Below are 21139 nucleotides of genomic sequence, written 5' to 3' on the forward strand. Positions count from 1 at the left end.
TGGGTCTGCTGGCCGTCCGAGCTCATCGTGCGAGAGCGGCAGAGGCAGGAGCCCCCCTGGCCCACGCCCCCTAGACCCCCTGGCTCCTGCCCAGGTGAATGCTCCCCGGGGGCCCTGCCCAGGCCCTGTGCACACCTGCGAGACCACCCTCCGGGACCGTCTCTGCTGTGGGGGTGGGTGGTTCAGGGGTCGTGGCCACCACCCGAACCGTGGTCACCTCAGCCATGCAGCCGGGACGGGCGTGGCATTTCCCGCATGACCCTGCAAGGTCTGTAAGTGGTGGCTGTGAGGTTAGGCGGCATTCCCAGTCCCCTAATCAGGGCTAAGAGGGCAGGAGAGCGAGGCCTGGGGAGACTCCCCTATGTGTTCTCAGGCCGGCCACTGCTCTCCACCTTGCCACCTTCAGGGAGGCACAGCGGACTCTCCTCTCTCAAACCCCCCCACTGTCCCACAGCCACCCCCCAGCTCGCTCCTCCCCCTGCACCCTGGGCCCGCCCACACAGCACACGTGCATGCACGCACAGCAGCAGACGTTGAGTCTCTCCCGCCTAAACGAAGAGGTCATTTTGCAAAGCAAGCAGCAGAGGCCGCAGGGTGCTGCCCCCAGACCAGAGCGCGCATACATGGTGGCCCAGTCCCTCCTCCACCACCGCACTGAGCCCTGTGTGCCTGGGAGGGAGGGAGCAGAGCCAGCCCCCCTTCACTCGGTTGGAGTAAGGAGATGTAGGGCCCTCGCTGGGTTGGTGACCACCCTGGGGGATGTTTCCTGTGCACCAAGCAGGGGCAGCGAGTGAATGAGGAACAGAAACCAGCGTTTATTCCACAGCATTTGCACAGGTTCTTTTACATAGGATGGGGCATTTCATACTGATGGGCTCCCCCAGAGCCCTGGGGCTACACAAAGCCGCAGTTATTAGCCCTGTGCACCCAAATAGTACATAATTCTTTGTACGTTTGGAGGATGAAACATTGGTGTTTTCATATTAAAACACCCATGGATATACTTTGAAGAAAAATGCAAAAATGAACTGCATGAATAGCTAAGATAAGACAGGAGATTTAAAAGCAATTTCTCTCTTGCTGCTCTTTTCTCTGAACTGGGTCCCCAGATTCCCAGAGGCGTGTGGATAACAGACTTCCTCCCACAAGCATTGCAGGAAGTAAAGAGGGAGAGTTTGTGAGATTCTAAGTCATAAAATAACAGCCTGGCCACATCTGTGCTGTGTGATGTTGAGTGAGCTGCTGTACCTCTCTGATCCTTCTCAGCAGCACAGTGTTGAAATGGTATTAAGACCTCCCAGACTTGGCTTCGTGGGCACACAGTCTGTGCAGTCACCCAGGGCCCCAGGCGCAGAAGGGTTCCAGGCTTGGTTCAATGCACTGCTTTCGCCATCTGGATATTTTTAATTTTTAAACACAGGACCTTACAGTTCACTGGACCCCAAAGTTATACAGCCATTCCTACACCTCCCAGTTGAGATTTAGCAAGGGTTAAATCAGAAGCATGTGAAGGAGGCCCACACAGAGAACGTTGTCTTCCTTCTTTCCTTCCTTTCTCCCTCCCTCCTTCCTTTCCTTCCTCCTTCCCTCCCTCTCCCCCTCCCTCCCTCTCCCCCTCCCTCCCTCTCCCCCCTCCCTCCCTCTCCCCCTCCCTCTCCCCCCTCCCTCCCTCTTCCACCCCTCCCTCTCTCCCTTCCTTCCTTTTCCAAGCATCCATTAAGCACTCACTGTGTAACAGGCACTGTATAAACACTCAGACTCAGCAGGGAACCAGAGACACAAAGCCCCTGCCTGCTTGCATTCATGTGGAGAGAGATCATAAACAACAGAAAGAAAACATGGCTGGAGATAAGTATAGGCAATTAAGGAATAGGCAAGGACTTGGGGAGAGGCTGTTTTAAGCTGGGGGGCCAGGGAAGATCACTCTGAGGAGTTCCCTGAATGAAGTGAGGTGCAAGCCCCATGGGATATCTGGGGGAAGAGCCCCAGGCGGGAGCAGCAGGTGCAAAGGCCCTGAGGTAGGAATGCGCTCCCATGTAGAAGCATGGCATGGGCCAGTGTGACTACGCTGGCTTCGAGAGGGCGGGCAGAGGAGGGTGGCAGAGGCGGGCTCAGCCAGGCGGTGCAGGCAGATCATGAAGAGCCTTATAAGCGGCTGTGGGACATGACAGGAAGAGGAAATGACATGCTGTCATGCCAGTGCTGGGTGTCTTTGGTCCCCCGGAGTGCCTGGAGGGACAGGGGGAGAGGGTGTCCCGTTGTCCACGGGAAAATCCGGGGACAGTTGTCTCTGTGGCAGCCTCTGGGCAGAGCCCCTGTGGCTGGGAGATGGGTGGCTCCTCTCCCAGCAGTAGAGGGAGGGGCTGCCTCTTCCCAGAACCCCCATCCCTGGCCGTTCGTCATCTGTGGCTCCGTCCTAGACAAGCTGCACTGCCACATGCCAGCCCACAGCCCCCTGACGGTGCCTGCCCTGGGAGGCCCTTCAGAGACCTGTGGCATGACGGCTGGCCATGGACTGCAACAGCACCTCGCTGCTGGCCCCCCTGCTTCGTTCCCGCGGGCGGCCCACAGCTTCTCCTCTCCTGCACGGCGTGACCTGGGAAGGGGTGTCCTCGCTCTGGGACCCCTTTCCTTTGACTGTGTGGTCAATTATTAAGAGTGCTGTTGTGGGGACTAAATGACAGTGCCTGGGGGGCACACAGTGTCTCCCAGCCCTCAGGAAGGACCCCTTGGCCGAGCGCTTTGGTGCAGGCAGCAGCCCAGTGCCCTCTCGGAGCCCCCGGGACCTGCAGTCCAGAGGAGTGGGCCGCAGAGACAGCGCAGAGGATCTGCAGTGGCGCAGACCTTCACAGCAAGCTGGGCGATGGGGAGCGGAGGGGCAGGACCTCATGCACACAACAAAGGGGTGGCCTCTTGGCCTCTGGGTCCCCGTGGAGCCCTGACAGTCTCCAAGATCAGAAAGTGATCGACTCCCTGTGAGGACCCCTGCACCGGGGCACCACCATGCTATTGGCATGGTCCCAGAGGTCTGCTCAGGAAAGGGGCCGCCCTGCAAGGGGGAGGCAGCGTAGGGCAGTTGCTGCAAATCCAGACTCTAAAAAGGTAGATTGCCTGCGTTCAAATCCCAGCTTTACCATTTTTCTAGCTGTGTGACCTTGGGCGAGTGACTTAACCTCTCTGAACCTCAGTTTTCACAGTTGGAAAATGGAGGCAATACTAACACCACCACACAGGTCTCTTGCATGTGCATCTCTGTATAAGTGCAAACTGCTCTTGTGATTGGTTGTGCTTCCAGCACCAGGTCCCCTGCTGGCTCCTCTTCTGGTGAGCTGGTCCCACAGTGGAGTGCTGCCCTCCAGGCCCTGCCTTCCCGGACCCCAGCTGCTTTGTGAACCTCGGCTGCAGCCCCTTAAGGCCAGTGTCTGCAGGAAGCAGACACTTCCCTTATGACCAGGGCGATGCATTCTGGGAAGAAAGGACTTCCTTGAGCCTTACCGATGAAGTTGAGTCAAGGATAGCTAAATCCACGTTTCAGTGGTAGGCATGATTTTGAAATGGTGTGAGGGAAGGGGAAAGAAGACTGGAGAAGGGCTGCAGGATGAGGCTTTAGAATTCACAGAGGTCAGTCGAATTCCAGCTCCCACTGCCTCTGAGTCCTTCGGCATCTTAATCCCTGCTTCCCGACCTGCGCCTTGGGGATGCTGGTTCCTTGCAGGGATGTCACGGGCTACATGTGGAAATACGCGTAGCCGTCTGGAGCCATGGATCCCCTACTGAAGGCTGAGTGCATGCTGCACGTCCCATTTATCCCGACTGGCAGGCGGGCACTGAGAGGTTACGCAGCCTGCCAGGTCACAGCAAGTGCCCAGGGGCAGTGGCAGCCTCTGAGTCCAGAGGGGCTGACCCGCCCTTCACGGCCACCCCGTTTTCTCTGGACGCAGGACCCCGTGACTCACGTCCTCCTCTAGGTTTGCCTTTTATGAGAACATCCGCCTTGGAAGCCTGATCTGATGCCTACACAGAAAATCTGTTTCCCATAGAATCTCTTCTCTAATAATTTTCCCCATTCAGATTTACACCCTGCAGGGAGCATTGGTGGAATAATAGCCTCAGGCAAGATGCAGGCGCATCATCTCACTTTCGCTGCAGTGGAGCCCGTGATGGCTGACCAGCCCCAGCTGCTTAGGGCCTGCGGGGATGGGCCGGGGCTCTGCACGGGTGGGGAACCTCCTCACCAGGTGTCACCAAAGCTCGCTCCTGCCCCACCCCGCCCCTGCCCCTGGGCACTTGCTGATTCTTCTACTTCCTTAATTACTGGGCAGCCAGGGGGAAATGAAACACCTGCCAGGTTTTTCCTTTTCTCAGCTTGGAGGCTCCTGAATCCAGTGCTCCCAGCGGGAGCCGCCGTCCTGAGGCAGCGGGCTTTGTGCTATGGCTCACACACGCAGCGCCTCTCAATTAAACGTGGTCGCTGCCTGCCAAGGGTCACAGTCTCAGGGCAGGGCCGGGGGATTTATAGCTGGGCTCCCAGTGAGGTGTGTTTAAGAGAATGTGTCCAGCTGAAGTTAGCAGGTAGCCTTCTGCCGCCCCAGGAACAGTCAGAGTGTGTGTGTGTGTGTGTGTGTGTGTGTGTGTGTGTGTGTGTGTGTGTGTGTGTGTGTGTGTGTGTGTTTTCAGAAAGGAGAGAGAGAGAATAGATACAGACTAAGAGAGCAGAGGGAGAGTCTGGCTTGCCAGAACCCAAGGCTTGGAGAGTGGGGCCTTTCCAAGCAGCAGAGCTAGCTGGCTGGCTGGCCATGGAACCCAAACCTGTCCCCAAATCCCTGTGCCTTTAGCCCCCCATCCTCAGGAACCGGGCACAAGGCGCCAGTGTGCGTGCACCTGGCCGAGGGCCTGCCCATGGCCCGCTCCTCAGCAGCCCAGTCTGACCGTGGGGGTACACTGCCCTGGGACCAGTAGCCGACATCAGAGCTTCGCGCCTTGCAGAGTGGCTTGAGAGTGTGGGTGGGTGCGAGCTGGCCGCATCCCCAGGTATGGAGGAGGCACGATCCTGCAGTCCGGCCCTCCTGAGGGGCAGGAGGCCTGCTTCCCTCAGCTCCTGAGAGCCTCCTTAAATCCCAGCCCCTTCATTCATGGACCTAGCTCAGCTCCGGAGGCCAGAGTGGGCTGTGTTGGCATTTTTAGTGATGCGGTCTGCTCATCAGCAGAGAAAGGACAGTACGGAATCCTTTCCACCGGGAAGGGCATAGGCAGCGCCCACACGTTCCTGCAGCCTTGGCCTCGGGAGCCCCGAGACCACGACTCAGTGGCCGAGATGGGTGAGCCAACTGCCTGGCTTCCAAGGGGGTTAGAATAGCTGATGCGGCCAGGGGGGGTCTCCTTGTGCCCTGCAGTGTGCGGAGGGTCTGCGTGGGGTCCCAGCTCAGCTGACTTCCGCGGCAGCCTGTGAGATTAGCGTGCACCGAGGCACGTGCAGGTCTGCACACGGGGCAGGCGGGCGGCCAGATTTAACCCCGGCCACCCTGATGCCCCGGCCGTCCTGCACACTGCCTCTCCAGAGAAGGCCAGGGAGGCAGACAACTTGCCCGGCAGCAGGTGGCTGGTTAGCGGCAGGGCAGGGGTCAGAACCTGTGCCCCCGAGTCCCACCTCAATGCCCTGCCTGGTGAGGTGGGGGGTGGTTCCTAATTTGGAGCATTCCAAGGTTTGTCCACTGGCTTTGGGACATCTTCAACATCCCTTGCGTCCAGATGCTGGAGCCAGATTCTTAATAGCTTTGTGATTCTGGGGAAGTTACTGCACCTCTCTGTGCCTCAGTTTCCTCGTCTCTAAAATGGGCACAGCTGTACCTACTTATAGGTTGTCATAAAGGTGAAACACTTAGAACTGTGCCTGGCACGTAGTGGGCCCTCTCTCAATGTCAGCATTGTCACTGCGATCACCACCATCATCCCTCCCGCCCCAGGGATGCAGAGGAGATGCCTCTGTCTCCCACCGGGTCCCGGCCTCCCCACAGGCCACCTCCCGCCCCCTTCTAGTTGCTCCTGGGCTGTAGCAGAGCAGAGAAGAGACCTTCCCCGGCAAAACGGGCTAATCAAAGGACACATCCTTGACGGGTCATGGCTCTGAATGGGTCATCTGCCATCCATCGTGGCCTCAGACAGGGGGCCTTAGCCTGCAGCAGGCTAAGTGGGACTGTCCTGGTGGGCAGGACAAGGCTGTGGGGACACGGCTCGGCACAACTGCTGCGCATCCTGGGCTCACCCGTGGCCAGCACTGAAGGGCTGGCCTCCCCCAGCCTCCTCCCCCACCGGCCTCCCCCAGCCTCCAGCAACCCTTGTGCAGCCCAGTCCTGCTCTCAGGAGCTCTCAGCAAGGGTGAGGTCTGGGGGGAGGGGGCTGTCCCTGGGTTCACCAGGGCAGCAGGTCAGGCCCTGGGCCCTGGCAGGTGACCAGCCCTAGTCCTCAGCTCCTTCAGCCCCTTCTGTTGGAAGGAGTCTCCCTGTGCCGTCTGTTCAGACGCTTGCCTGCCCACCCAGCGCGCTGAGCCAGGCCCCACCAGTCCCAGAGAGCCCCCCACTGCCCCACCTGCCCTGGTTTGGATTAGGCACCACTTGCCCAGGTTTCCCTATTGCTGAGAGCATTGCCCACCGCCCATGAGGGTGGACCCTCACCACAATCCGAGGAAGTGGCCGCTGTCTATCCCCGGGTCCCAGGTGCGGCAGCTGAGGCTCAGAGAGGTGCTGGGACTTGCCAGAAGCTGCCCAGCCTGAACGCAGGGCTTGAACCCAGCTCTCCAGACACCTCATTCTGTCCTCTCTCCTGTTCTCTGCCCCTGCGCAACAGGGGAGAGCACCTTCACTTCTAACCATCTACCTCTGCTCAGGGCCACTCAGTCAGCCTAAGGCGAGTCCTGAAATAGTCCCGGAGTCCTGGGGACAAACTCCAGGCAGTGTGGGGGCCAGATCCTGCCCAGGCACTTTGCGTAAATAAAGTTTTAGTGGCCCACAGCAACCACACGCCTTGGTTTCCGGATTATCTCCTTCCCATACCAAGCAGAGTTGAGTACTAGTGAGAGAAACAAGCTAGCTGCGAAGTGAGGATACTTCCCCTCTGGCCCTTTATGGGGAAAGGCACAGCCCTGTTCTAGTTCAGATCTCCGTTCCCGTTCTCCAGATGGAGGAACCAAGACCTGGGGCAGGTTTACCTTTTATTATTTTTTTTTATTTTGCCAAAAGGAAGTAGAAACCCTCTCCTGGAGCTCTGTCAGACCCAGACCCTTGGTCGTCCCTGGGACTTCCTGGAGGAATGGGCAGCCTCCCCTCCCGGCCCGCAGACAGTGCTGTTTGGGTAGACTCGGTGGCCAGGCAGCAGGGGTTCATGCCCTTTCCTGGGTGCCCTCTGTCTCCCTCCAAGCCCAGCCTCCCCCTCCTTCCGTTACACAGGTGGGGAGAGAGGGGACAGCACGCTGTGCGTCCAGGCTGCCCATCTGTCCCGGGCTCCGGCCCCTCCCTTTGGTTCCTTTCCTCGGGGCCCTTCTCCGGCGAGGGGGCAACTGGGTCATGGCCTCTGTTTTCTGTTGTGTGCCCTCCTTAGCCTGAGCTCCAGACACCTGCAGCCATTCCTCATGTGGGGAGGGGTCGTGGCCTCCCCTGATTCGGGCCAGCTGATGAGAATCCATTGTCGTTGCCCCAAGAGGACCCTCGGTCACCAATATTTGTGACCAGGCTGATGTGCGGGGCCAGGCGGGGCTCGGGCAGGGCCTGGAGGGTGAGGGAGGCCCACTAGGGAGCTGGGGGGCTGTGGGGAGGGGAGCCTGGGGCTTTGGCTCCGAGCGGCCAACCCACCTCATGGCACCGAGGGAGCAGGGAGCCAGGCCAGGGAAGCCCATTTGTGGCCACAGACCCACTGAGGTCTGAGGGAGCCCCTTACAGGAAGGAGGAGACCATGTAAAACTGGGGGGACACTGACAGCACCTGGGCTAGTTGAAGCAGCAGGGAAACCAGCAGTAAAATTCAAGGCAACACGCTCCAACAGTGGCTGTGCAAACTCAGGTTAGCGCCTTCACCTCTCTGGGCCTCTCGCCCCTCAAATAGAATCATCTCCCTGCTTGCCTTGTTGGGTGGTTGTGAGGATCAGCAGGAGCATGAAGCGGAAGGCCTGGGGGCTGTGGAGCAGCTGTGGATGGAAGGGGCTCTGCTTGGCTGGAGTAGAGCAGGACGGAACCTGCAGGAACTTACTATCTTAAGGAGGGGACACCCGAATGAGGCTGCGGGGTTTCTTCTCCTTGCTGGTCAGTTTGACTATTTAGAAACAGCCGTGATTGGGCAGCGGCGTTGGCCGGAGGAGCTCTGGGTGTGTTTCTCAGGACGCCACAGTCAGTGGGATCACCCAGCAGGAGAGTGCCCGGCAGCCGCAGGGGTACGTGTCTGTTTCCTGTGTGTGTGTGTGTGTGCACTCGCGTGTGTGTGTGCTGGTACGTGTGTACCTGCGTGGTGTCTTGTCCCCTCTGTGTGTGGTGTGTCCGTGTACCCGCATGGTTGTGTGTCCACGACAGCAGCGCCTCTCTGGGGTTGTGGGTGTGGTTTGTGTGTCTCTGCGTAGAGCACGTTGCTGGCTCCGTGCTGCTCGCTCTTCGCAGTCCCACTCGGGAGGACTCGGCAAAGCGCCAGGTTGAAAAGGGAGAGAACATTTCATTTGTCTGGATGTGTTTGTGTCTTGCGGTTGTGGTCCAGGGGAGAGACCTTTCTGAATTCGCGCCGAGGCACGCTGGGTGAAGAGCATGGGCTTGGGGTGACTGCAGAGCCTCAGTCCGGGCGCCCCGTTTACCACGAGCCTGGCGCCGTGTCCCCTCGCGGGCCCCAGTTCCCCCGTCTGTAGAAGGGAGGTGGCAGCAGCACCCACCTGGACCCCTTGTGAGGGAGACGTGAACGACGCCTGCCAGCCCCCGCGCAGCCGCCCTCGGGCCCACGCCGGGTCCCGACAGACGTGGCGGCAGGATTCCTGCGTGCACCTCGGCCCCCGCAGCTGCGCGGCGCCCTGGCCTGTCCCCTCCCCTCTCTGCTCCCCGATTCCCAGCTGCAAATTGGGGGTAATCACGCATCTGTTCGTAGGGCCAGTGTGGCATTCAAAGCAGATAATGTGATGACATCAGGGCTTGGCACAGTGCCCGCTTAATGGTAATAATAATTATATATTATAAATAATAAGCTTCCTTTGTTTACTTCTGACAGAGAGCGTCCCCTGGAACTGCCCCCCGCCTGGGGTCCCGGCCTCTGCTGCTATATCTCCCTGACCCCAGGGCTCCCTGGTGAGCCGGTTCCCTCCATCAGACACCCTGCCTCCCGCAGAGACGACACCTTCCTCAGCCGGCCCGGAATCTGTTGGTGGCCACCCACCCCTCATTGGGCCCCTCCCTGCAGCCCCGGGGGCCCCCGCCCTGGCAGGAGTTTCCTGGGCTCCCGCAGCCCTCCCCCTGACCCAGGCCTGTGCCCCTTCCCTCCTGGTTCCCAGGCCCCCTTAACACCCGTGAAGCCATTAAATATTTAAATCTGGGCTCTCTAGTGGGCCAGGTTGCCTGGCAACAGCCCCGCATATTTTGGGGTGGATTATCCAGCTTTACAAAGGGTCTCTGGCTGGTTGCTTTAGACCCTGGGGAAGGGTGTCAGGAGGGCATGGTGGGGCTGGGGACTTACAGATGCAGTTGGCCGTGAGAGCCAGCGGGAAGGACGCGATCAGAGAGGGCGGAGCGTCCCCAAGCTTTCTGTCTAGATGCAACCCCACACCATGCCCGCCGGCTCGTTCTCTTACCACTTGCTTCTGACTTGCTGGCCTGGTGTCCACTTGCCAGGCCAGCCAGTACCTGCTGTTGCATGGGGCAGCCTAGCTTCTGGGGCCTGAGAATGGGGGACAGAACCCCAGAGGTTCCCTCTAGCTGGGCCACCTTGGGGAGCTGACTCACCTTCTCTGAGCCTTGTGACCCCTAGAGGACTTGAGGGTAACTCATGCACCTTCAGATAATGCTGAGCATTTCCTTGGCGTGGTTCCTGGCACACAGGAAGGAGTGGTGGCTTTTTATATTGATAATATTACACCTATGAATCCCCACTGCAGGGAATGACCAGCACCCCTGTGTTCTAGTTTGCTGGCTGCCAGAATGCAATAGACCAAAGACAGAAGGCTTTTAAAAAACGGAATTTAATAAGTTGCAAGTTCACAGTTTATAGGCTATGGAAATGTCCCAATTAAAGCAAGTCTATAGAAATATCCAATCTAAGGCATCCAGGGAAAGATACCTTGGTTCAAGAAGGCGGATGACGTTCAGGGTTTCTCTCTCAAGTGAGAAAGCACATGGCGAACACGGAGTTTCTCTCTCATCTGGAAGGGCACATGGTGAACACGGTGTCATCTGCTAGCTTCCTCTCCTGGCTTCCTGTTTCATGAAGCTCCCCGGGAGACATTTTCCTTCTTCATCTCCAAAGGTCACTGACTGGTGGACTCTGCTTCTCGTGGCTATGTCGTTCTGCTCTGCTCTCTCTGAATCTCTCACTTTGGCCAATGTTTCCTCTTTTATAGGATTCCAGTAAACTAATCAAGACCCACCTGAATGGGTGGCGACACGTCTCTACCTAATCCAGCTTAACAACCACTCTTAATTGAGTCACATCACCAGGGAGATGATCTAATTAAAGTTTCAAACATACAGTACTGAATAGGGATTAAAAGGAACAGCTGCCTTTGCAAAATTCAATTAGGATTAAAACATGGCTTTTCTAGGGTACATATATCCTTTCAAACCAGCACGTCCTGTATCCGTGAAAGAAGCCAAGGAAGGGGAGAAAGGTCAGCAAAAGGTTTACCGTCTGTCGGGGAAGGTCAGACAGCGATAAGATGCCGTGTTCCCAAATCCTGCCCCTTCCTCTCTGGCCATCAGTCTCCTGGGCTGTGAAGTGGGGGAGATGCTAAGATGGGGGTGCTTTCTAAGCTACCTTCTGGCCCAACTGCTTCCTCCAGGCTTTGAACTGGAAGGCAGCCCTGTGGTCAGCTGGGGCAGATGGACAGAAAACCATCCCAGCACCTGCTTCCCCCGCGCTGCGGCCTGTGGGTGCCCATTTTGGGAGTGCGTCCACCGGGGCGAGGCCAGTGCTGCGGGGTCCTCCTGCTCTCCGCGGGAAACCTGCTCCTCGAGGGGGTTCAGGCTGGCGGGGGGCGCTGAGAGACCAGAGACCCCCCGACTCCTGGCCCGGGGACGTGTCAACCCTCTTCCCTGCATTCAGTCCCCGGCATTTTGGGGTGGGCAAGCGCCCCTACCCCGGTGCAGACCTAGAGGGGAGCGGCGAGCAGCAGAGGCCGCTTCCCCTACCCCATTCCCAGGCTGTCCCAAAGGCAGGGGGATTTCTCCAGAATTAGAATCTCCCACGTGTGGACTGAAGATTTGAATTCTATGGAAAGCAGCCAGGGGTTCCTGCGCAGCTGTGAATAACCAATGAGCTTTGGCTGCTCTGGAGGGAAGGGGTCGTATGGAGGTGGGCAGGGGGCCAAGGGGAATATCCGAGGCCATGGCTTGGGGCGCTGGAGGTGACAGGGGAGGGGTCCTGTGGGCGGCCAGCTGTCACGCGGGCCATGGGCTGCTCGCGGGCTGCCCACCAGCTCGGGCCGGCCGGGGTTCCGGAGGCCGTCTCCCCCTGCGCGCTCCGCCCTGGCCGTGTAGACCCGGCCAGCTGGATCTCAGGGCTGGTGCGAGGCCTGAGGGCTCAGCTCCCTGCAGCCCCGGGGGGCCTGTTCCCCCTTCCCCAGGACTGCTGGTCCTGCCATGCACAGGAAGCGCCGGTCCCCCAGGGTGGCTGCCCCAGGATTGGCGAGCCTGAGAAAGGGTTCACTTTCAGGAACGTCTCACTGAGATTCAGCGCTTCATTCCATCGTGAACACGGGCGGAAAGCCTGGCCCTGTCAGCCGTGACCCTGTCAGCCGTGCCTCTGAGATGGTCGTCAGTGGATATAAGCCCCTCAAAGCCATTGCAGGTTTCTTGACTTATCTGATTCATCACCCAAACCTGAATTTGATACCTTCATAAAGAAGCATTGGCGTTGCTCTGACAGATTTTAAAAAGACACTTTAATCATTGTAGTTCAGTAATTGGTTTCCTTTGCAATGTTACATGTTTTACTTGTTGCATTTGAAGGGGGTCTACGGACTTCACCAGGTTGAGGGGGTGGAGGGGGGGCCCTGCTAGGGGTGGAGAGCTTGGCCTTGGCGTCCGCCTGTGGCCTCTGAGTCCTGGTTCAGTCGCGGGTCTGTAGGAGCAGACCCCCCTGCCCAGGCTCCTGGCAGACCCCCCCCCCCAGAAGTGTGGCCTTCCTGCAGGGCCAGGTGCACAGTGAGAGCTGAGTAAACGCATGGAGCTTAACAGAGCCACCAGGGGGTGCCCTGGAGACCCGGTGCGGTGCAGGGGCAGCAGGGGTGGCCCGGTGAGACCCTCTGGCCTGCAAGCCCCTGGGGACCAGCTCCAACTACGGCAGCTGGGAGGGGCCAAGGCCCGCGGGCTGTGGGGCCCCCTCCTGGTCTGTCCGGTCAGTGGGGCTGCCCAAGGCCAAGGGTGCTCGCTGCACGGGGAGGGAGTGGAAGGAGGAGCGCAGGAACACACGGGTGAAACACAGGGGTGAGTGACCCCCGGGGCCTGGCTGGGGAGGAGCGTGTTCTGTGGACAGCGGCGTGCTCGGTGCTCCCGGAGGCCAGGAGTGGACGCTCTGCACCCCATGGGAGAGCGACCAGGCGACCTGCCCCCTCCTGCCTGCGCCCAGTCCCCAGGACCTGGGAGGTGATTGTGGGGTATCTGCCTTTTCCCCTGGCTTCCGTGCCAGCCCCGCCTCCCTGAACCCGGCTCTTCCCGCCACGGGAAGGCTGCGCCCTGCTCTGAGCCTGCCCTCCCTGGGTCGTGTGCCTAGAACGTGTGCTCATCCCCCTCACACCTGCGCCCCCCGGACAGCCTTCTTGGGGGGTCACCGGGTCTGGAGGACAGGGACGTGTCGGCAGCGTGAGGCGGGGGGAGGCCCGCCCTCTCCCCTCCCCACTTTCCCCGGCCCTTGAGCTCGGCCCCCCGTGCAGCCCCTGGTAGGCTTTGCTATGGGGCACCCCCTGGACGTGGACTCTGGCGTCCGAGTCTGGGTCCCGTCCTGACACAGTGACTGCCTCTCTGTGCATGCACCCGAGCCCCGGCCGCCCAGTGGCTTGGCCTTCAGCGCCCTGTGTGTGCAGAGGAGGAGCCTTGTGCAGGGGGCAGGGCCCGCACCCAGAGGCCCCTGCACACGGCCATCTTGTACAATGCCTGGACTGACAGCAAGGGGCCGGGTGCCTTCTGTGGCTTTTGTCCGGCCAGGCCTTGCGGGTGGTGGCAAGGGTCACCCCGGGGAGCAATGGGCATCAGGGTCCCTGGGGGCCTGTGGAGAAGCCGGACAGAAGCACAAGGAGCCCTGCTCTGCCCCAACTGTTCCTCCAACCAAGAGGAGGACTTTGGGCAGGTGACTCTATCTTGCTGAGCCTCGGTTTCCTCATCTGTAAAACGGGGTACCACATCATGGGGTGCTTGGGAGGACTCGATAAAAGTGTTTTCAGAAGTTAAAATAAATTCAGATGTCAGTCTTATGAGGCCACCTTGAGTGATGTGAAGAGCTTAAAATTAGGAGCTCCTGGTTCCTGCCCTGCTGTGTGACTTTTTAAGACTGTGCATCTCTCTGGGCTTCCACACCCCAATGCAAAATGAGTGCGTCAGTGCTCACTAAGGGTGTTTCCTTACCAGAAGAGTCTCTGATGGAAAAGGCCCCAATGGGAGTCCTGAAGCAGAGGAAAGGGCAGGTGGCAGGGACAGAACACCTGGAGTTCGCTCAGCTCCTAGAGAGCCCTCAGGCTGCTCCCTGCCCCCTCGGCGTTCGCAGTTTGGCTGCCATTCAGCACCTCATTGCATCCACAGCGGGCTCTGCACAGGACTCCGTTAACCCGCCCTTAGGAGCCTAACCAGAGCTTACCCCCACCCTACCCTGGCCACATCCTGCATCTGTGCCATCGCCGGGCATGCTGAGATGCCAGGCCAGTTGCTTGTTTACAAGACCGTCTTCAGATGAGACCCAGTGGGCGCCGCGGGCGAGTGCTTCAGCCGCTCCCCCTGGCAGCCCCCAAGCCTGCTCCCAGGAAGCAGCCCCCCCGGCCTGGCCCCAGGGTCTCCGTGGAGGAGAGGACGTGGGCTTTCAGCCGGGCAATACCCGGGCATTCAGTTGCGGCTCATCCCTTTGCGGCGCTGGGACCTTTGCTGCCCTTGAGCCTCAGTTTCCCCATCTAGCTTCCCCACCTGCAAACGAGGACGAGGACGAGGACAGCAATGAGCATACTGCCTCTGTGGAGCTTTGCTGAGGATCAAGTGTGATTTACGCACATGAATAAAGGCCTGTTACCCAATGCCTGGCGTTGCCGCTGGGAGCGGGGAGTGCTGTCCCCCGTCCTCCCCTCGCCCACACTGCCCTGGGCTCTAGGCTCCCCTCCAGCGCGCCCTGCAGCTAGTGCTTTGTCTCCCTGACCCCTGGTACCTGACCTCTGGTGAGGGGTTCTCTCCAGGCTGAGTCCTTGCGAGAGGAAGCCGGAGCCTCTCCGCTCCCGGCGCTTGGCAAGCACGGAAGGAAGTGAGTGCACAGCCAGCATGGCTGCACCTACAGCGCCTCGTCCCTCCTCACCACGGCCCCGGGAGCTGGTCCGATTTGGAGGCTGGGGCAGAGCCCGGGCGCGCTGGAACCCAGGTGGCTGGAGAGGTGGCACCCCTGTGAGCCTCGGTCCAGGCCCAGCCCCTCGCCTGGCCAGGGCCGGTAGGAGACCTCCTGTTGGGTTTGCTTCCCCAGATGGGGACGTCTCCATCCCTGGTGTCCACCTGCCCCCTTTTCTCTCTCTCTCTTTCCAGAAAGGATGCCCTGGAGGCTGGGGACAGGCGAGATCAAAGGAGTGATTGATGAACTGAGCTGTTCTTCGTAATCAGACAGCCCCTCCTGGGCGCTCCCTGCAGATGGGCTGAGCTCCATCTGGAGCTGCGGGGAGGGGCGCAATTAATAAGGCGGCCTGGTCCAGACACAGCCACCGACGAGAGCCCCGGGGCGCTGCGCGACCTTGGCCCTGCCTCTGCCCCTGCTGGGCCTCAGCCTCCCATCTGTCCCGGGGTCGGCAGGACTGTGCCATCTCCAAGGTCCTCGCAGCACAGGAGGATGTGAGCCGGCTGCCTGGGGCTCTGCCAGATATCCGGGGCAGTGTGGCTCTGGGTTGGGGAGCTGAGGCGGAGACACAAGGACGCCTCTGTCAGGAGCCATGCCCTGGGGACGGGGTCATGCCCTGTGGACGGGGGGCTGTGCCCTATGGATGGGGTCATGCCCTGGGGACGGGGGTTGTGCCCTGGGGAGGAGAGCTGTGCCAGCGGCTCTGGTTTGGACTTCATCAGAATGGCGGAAATCATGGCCATGCCCTGTTAACCAGGTGGCTCAGTCCATTCATTGCCTTCCTCTGGCCTTGGTTTCTACACCTGTAAAATGGGATAATAGTAGTACATGCCACAAAGGTGAAGAAGAAAATGAGAAGTGAGAAAGGCCTGGCAGAGTCTGGCACAGGGTGAATGCTCAAGCGTATTCGTTGTTATTAGATGCGGTTATCAAAAAATTGTCGTAATTGATTTGGATTTCGGGCTGTTGCGGTGAAGGATGTATGTGTCCACCCTGGCCAGGTCGTAAGTTCCCCCTCGCCGCCATGCTCGCCTCCGATGATCACTGCTGAGTGAGGTCTGGGCATCCCCTTATTTCCAATATATGAAGGTGCCAGTAATAACGATAGCCATCTCCCATCCATGGAAATGGCCTTTACAGATTTCCAACTTTTCCCGTATCCTTAATTTCATGAGTTCTTGCATATGTCAGAGGAGGGCCTCGTGGCCAGGGAGGGGCAGTGGGTCTCAGGGGAGCTGGCCAAGGCGAGCTCCGTGCCAGGCTGGTGCAGAGGCCATGGTGAGGGCCAAAATGTGTGGCAGGTGCGCCCCTGCCGTCCTGCCAACTGCCCCGAGCACAGAGCCTCCCTGTGTCAGCCACAAGGAGACCAGCTCAGGGGTGCGGGGAGAGAGGAGGTCAAGGAGGAAAGAGGATGAGCTGGGGTCAGGCCGGGAGACCCAGGCGATGGCATCGCAGGGGCGGAGCTTCCAGGTACGAGGCACTAGGCAGACCAGCCTGGCCTCCTGTGGGGTTCGGGACCACTGGCTGACCTCTGCTGTCACCATCCATTTCATCCCAGCCTCAATGTCTGCAGGACGATGGGCCATGCCATACACCGCTGGCCAGAGAGGCCCTGCAGAGTGGTGACACTGCGGTCCGGGGGAGAGCAGAGGCAGGAGAAAACCACGACCCCCACCCTGCTACCCTGAGCTCGGGTGCAGTGCGGCCCCTGAAACAGGCCTCGTGGCTCCCGTCCCCAGGGCTGCAGAGACCCCGCGCACGGGGCAGAGTCTGCACAGCCTTCTCTGTGCAGCGCCTGACTCCTGGCCAAAGTTCTAGCACAGAGCTCCTTGGGGCTCGTTAAATCCAGGATCTTCTCCCACCTGGATCCCACCCAGAGTACAGAAGGCCCAGGGGGGTTCAGGGGCTTCATTGCCATAGCAAGTGGGGCCTGGCCTCCCCCTTCCCTCCACCTCCCCAACACATAGCTTGTTATAGAGGGAATTTGACCTCTCAGGAGGACTCTCGGCCTTGTCACTCTCACCTTGAAGCCTTGGGTTCCTTTTGCCAAATGGGGCAATAATTCACCTTTTGGGGTTGTTGTGAGGATTCTGGGTAATCCTGTGGGGCAAAGCACTTCCTGGCAAAGCCAGTGTTGATTCTCACTCCTGGGCTTGGGTTCCAGCCCCATCACTCAATAGGTCTGTGAAGGTGGACAGGTCATTTCCTCTCTCTAGGACTCAGTTTCCCTAGATGGTCCTGCATCTGGTTGTGATGAGTGCTGATGAGCTGACACAGCTCATTTGAGACTCTCAGGGCTGTCACCCAGGGCTGCTGCAGTCTCCAAGGGGACCCCTGGAGAAGGCAGGTGCCTTTCCACCTGCAGTCTCCACCTCTTCACTCCCTCAAGACTCACCTTTCCTCTCCCAACTGCCCCCAGTGAGTAAATACCCCCTCCTGTAGATTCCCCAGGCCTACGGGACTGTATTTATCAGATGTTCACTGCAAATCTATTGTTATCTGTTTCCTTTTCTCCTAATTCGTAATGCTGCTGCCACCCATCTGCCCAGCAAGTGCTCATTTGCTTCTCCATTTCATAGCTGAATACCTGCCGTGGAGTAGGAGCTCAATATGTGTCTGCTGAGCAAATGGATGGGTGGATGGGTGGTTTTGTGGATGGACGGATGGGTGGGTGGGTGGGTGGATGGATGGATGGGTAGATGGTTGGATGGGTGAATAGGTGGGTGGATGAGTGGATAGGTGGGTGAATAGGTGGATGGATGGATGGGTGGATGGGTGGGTGGAGGGGTGGGTAGGTGGGTGGGTGGATGGGCAGATGGGTGGATGGGCGGATGGGTGGATGGATGGATGGATGGATGGATGGATGGGTGGGTGGGTGGATGGGTGGATGGGTGGGTGGGTGGGTGGGTGGGTGAATGGATGGGTGGATGGGTGGGTGGATGGGTGGATGGGTGGATGGGTGGGTGGGTGGATGGGCGGGTGGATGGGTGGGCGGATGGATGGATGGATGGGTGGGTGGGTGGATGGGTGGATGGATGGGTGGGTGGATGGATGGATGGATGGATGGATGGGTGGATGGGTGGGTGGATGGGTGGATGGGTGGATGGGTGGGTGGGTGGGTGGGTGGATGGGTGGATGGATGGGTGGGTGGGTGGGTGGGTGGATGGATGGATGGGTGGATGGGTGGATGGGTGGATGGGTGGATGGGTGGATGGGTGGGTGGGTGGGTGGGTGGATGGGTGGGTGGGTGGGTGGGTGGATGGGTGGATGGATGGGTGGATGGATGGGTGGGTGGGTGGATGGGTGGATGGATGGGTGGATGGGTGGATGGATGGGTGGGTGGGTAGGTGGATGGATGGGTGGGTGGGTGGATGGGTGGATGGATGGGTGGATGGATGGATGGATGGATGGATGGGTGGGTGGGTGGGTGGATGGATGGATGGGTGGATGGGTGGGTGGGTGGGTGGATGGGTGGATGGATGGATGGGTGGGTGGATGGATGGATGGATGGATGGATGGGTGGGTGGGTGGGTGGATGAGTAGGAATCTTTCAGACCCTACCCCTTCATTGACACCAGGCAGGCTTGCACTTGTCTGAACAGACATCCTAAACCCAGAACTCACGCCCTCTCCTCATGGGACTACCCACAGCTTTTCCTGGGTCTGCCCCCTCGCCCAGCGTTTGGGCTGTGGAATTCCCTGCAGGCGTGATAGAACAGAAGCGGCCATATGGGCGGTTTAACTTTTGAAATCAAACCCTCATTTCCACTGCTGGAAGCTGGCTCTCTAAGGAGCCTTCTGGCAAAACCTCATGCAAAACTAAAGAAGTCTTTCCAACTTCACATTTCTCTCTCTCTCCTGGGAGTTGGGGTTTCTGGGGAGAGAGTCTGATGAAATAGGTCCCACCGGCATAGGCATCACTGCAGATGCGCAGGTGGCATCCAGGTGTGTGGGCCACCCACGTCCACCATCTCCTCCCGGGCCCTCAGACACGTGCACGCACGTCAGCGTATGCCTAGCCATGCCAGGAGGTAGCTGCAAGTTCCTTGAAGAAGACGTGGCCCCCCAGGCAGGCTCCGCAGCTGGAGTGGCCCCAGGTGCTGAGCTTTTCATTAGCACTAATGGGCCCCAGATTACAAGGCCCTTCGGCTGTGTGGTGCCTCCAAAGGCGGGTGTCCATAAACAGCTTCTGTAATGCGGCTGCACCTTATCGACTTACTACAGTAATTAAATATCTTCTCTTACAGGACAAGCTGGGCCAATAAAAGAAATAGATAGCGGCCCCTCTGGCCACTGGGAGAGAAGACTGCCATCGTGCTGAGGTCCTGAGAACTTTTCGGGTGAAAGGTCAGCAGCTGCCTCCCCTCTCTCTGTCGCCTGCCCCCTGTCCCCCGACACTGCCCTGCCTCCACAGCTCATGCTTCCTCGGTCTGTCTGTCTCTTCCTGTATCACTTCTTATTCTGACTCTCTCTTTCACTCTCTGTCTTCTGTCTTTCTCCAACTTTCCTTCTTTCCAGCTTGTCTTTTTCTAGTTCTCTGATTCTCTCTTTACTGCTCTCTGTTTCTATTTCCTCTATTCCCACCCTGCATTCATTCATTCATTCATTCATTCCTTCATTCGCATTCTGTGATCACCCGGCACATGTGAGGTCCTGCTCTCAGCACCAGGAATATGCAAGAAACGAAACCAGCCCCTGCCTTCGTGGGGCAGAGATCCAGCGAGGGCAGTTGTGTACAGCCACGTCACAGGGCCCTGGGGGACTGCGGGAGGCAGGGCTGTCACCTCAGACCCATCACCAGTCGGGGTTCAGTTGGCCAGGCCCCCTTCCTCTCTCTCAGCCGCCGTTTTCTCATTTTCAAAATGAGGGGGTTGGGCCAGATGGGTGCTGCCCACCTTTTCCCGGCCAAGGACGTCCTTTGTCAGTTTGCTGGGGACACCTCATGCGAGGCTGGCTTCTGAAGGCAGCACCTCCACAAACAGCAGGGCCACACCAGAGTGTCCCAGAAAAGCTCGGAAAGACTTGGATGTTCACGGGACAGATGGCTGCCTCTGGGGTCGTGCTGTCTGAACACCCATCTTTAAAGGAGGACCTTTGCCCGGCGAGGCCAAGGGCCACTGCGGGAGGTGCACTCGGGCCTTGGGGCCACGCTGCACCCCCTGTACCCCGGGGCCACACCCGCCCGGAAGTGCCCGGAGGCCAGCACAGCCCTGAGCCGCCCCGGAGCCCGAGTGTCATGAACCCACACTGAGGTTTGCACCTCATCCATCTGAGCCCTGAGACGCGATGGACATTATCGACCGAAGGACACTGGCTTTATCAAGGCATTATCGAGCGTTGAGCTTTCTCCTTATATTTTCCACTGCAAAGTCATGGACGCCTGGTGGCCAGAGTCTCTAAACAGCCTGAGAAACAGTGTCCTCAGCCCGGGATGCTTCAGTTGCTCCAAAACCCAAGACACGTGGCCCTTGAGCCAGGCTGCGGGGAGGGGATGAATTTGGAGATGTTTCTCGAAAACACAGGAGCTTACGTGCTGACACCTGTAGTCGCGGGGAACCCAGCTTGAGTTCTCCGGCCGTTGTCCGCCCTGCCCTGCCCTGTGGAGAAGTTGGCAATGGTGCAGTGTCCGGGAGGCAGGGCAGGGGCAGGAGGGGGCGGCCGACGCACAGGTGGTAGCGCTGCCTGCGCCATCTGCCTACATCCTTTAGCCCCAGTTCTTCCCGTTTCTGAGGTGGTCAGTGATCCTGGCCCCATTTTGCAGATGTGAAAGGAAAGGTCCACACGGTTTACGTTGGTCCATGGTCGGTCACGGGGCAGGAAAGTGGGAGGGCTGCGGTTGAACCCAGGTCCAATCTGACTGCAGCCCCCTCAACGCTGCAAGCCCGTGGACTGGGTGACATGGGGGAGCCCTGGGGGTCTTCTGACCCTGACCCCAGGAGGGCGTTTTCTTTCCATTCAGCTGAGGGACGCCAGGTCCCTCCATAAGTGCGCTTTGAACGTCTTTTGTTCGAGAGCAGCAAAGCCCTTGGACCTCATGTTGTCGAGTTTCCCCTCAGCTTGCACCCGAGAGATGCTCCCTTGTCTCCCTCCTGTACAGGCGAGTTTGGGAACTGCGTGCCGATGGACTTCTAGAAGGCTCCGTGGGTGGATCACGCTAATGACCAGCTCAAGGCAGGGCTCAGAGGGTCTGTGTGTCTGCCGCTCTAATGTGGCCGGTTGGTGGTGGCATGTTCCAAATTCGGAAGCCCCTGGCGGGACAGAGCAAGCAGGCGACAGCCCTTTATCTTCAGCCTGGCCAAGGATGATGGCCAGAAGGCTGCTTCCCCTGGGCAGTGGGAAACCAATGGCCCAGGAGGCTCAAACCTTGGAGGAGGGATGAGGCCAGAGAATCAGCA

At 59.1% G+C, this 21139-nt stretch overlaps 1 protein-coding gene across 14 annotated transcripts in view; it reads left to right on the forward strand.

Annotated features, from left to right (window-relative positions):
- The window catches only part of TSPAN18 (tetraspanin 18), a 183729-nt gene that overhangs the window by 135449 nt on the left and 27141 nt on the right, over positions 1–21139 (forward strand). For 13 of the 14 annotated variants that reach the window (XR_013156955.1, XR_013156958.1, XR_013156957.1 and 10 more), the window contains one exon: positions 18992–19091. The exons of the other annotated variant lie outside the window; for it this stretch is intronic. The gene's annotated coding sequence lies outside the window, so the exon portion shown is untranslated. The remainder of the gene's footprint in view (positions 1–18991; positions 19092–21139) is intronic. 14 annotated transcript variants of the gene reach the window in all.

This window comes from Tamandua tetradactyla, chromosome 8 (assembly GCF_023851605.1).
Source record: "Tamandua tetradactyla isolate mTamTet1 chromosome 8, mTamTet1.pri, whole genome shotgun sequence".
Classification (NCBI taxonomy): Eukaryota; Metazoa; Chordata; class Mammalia; order Pilosa; family Myrmecophagidae; genus Tamandua; species Tamandua tetradactyla.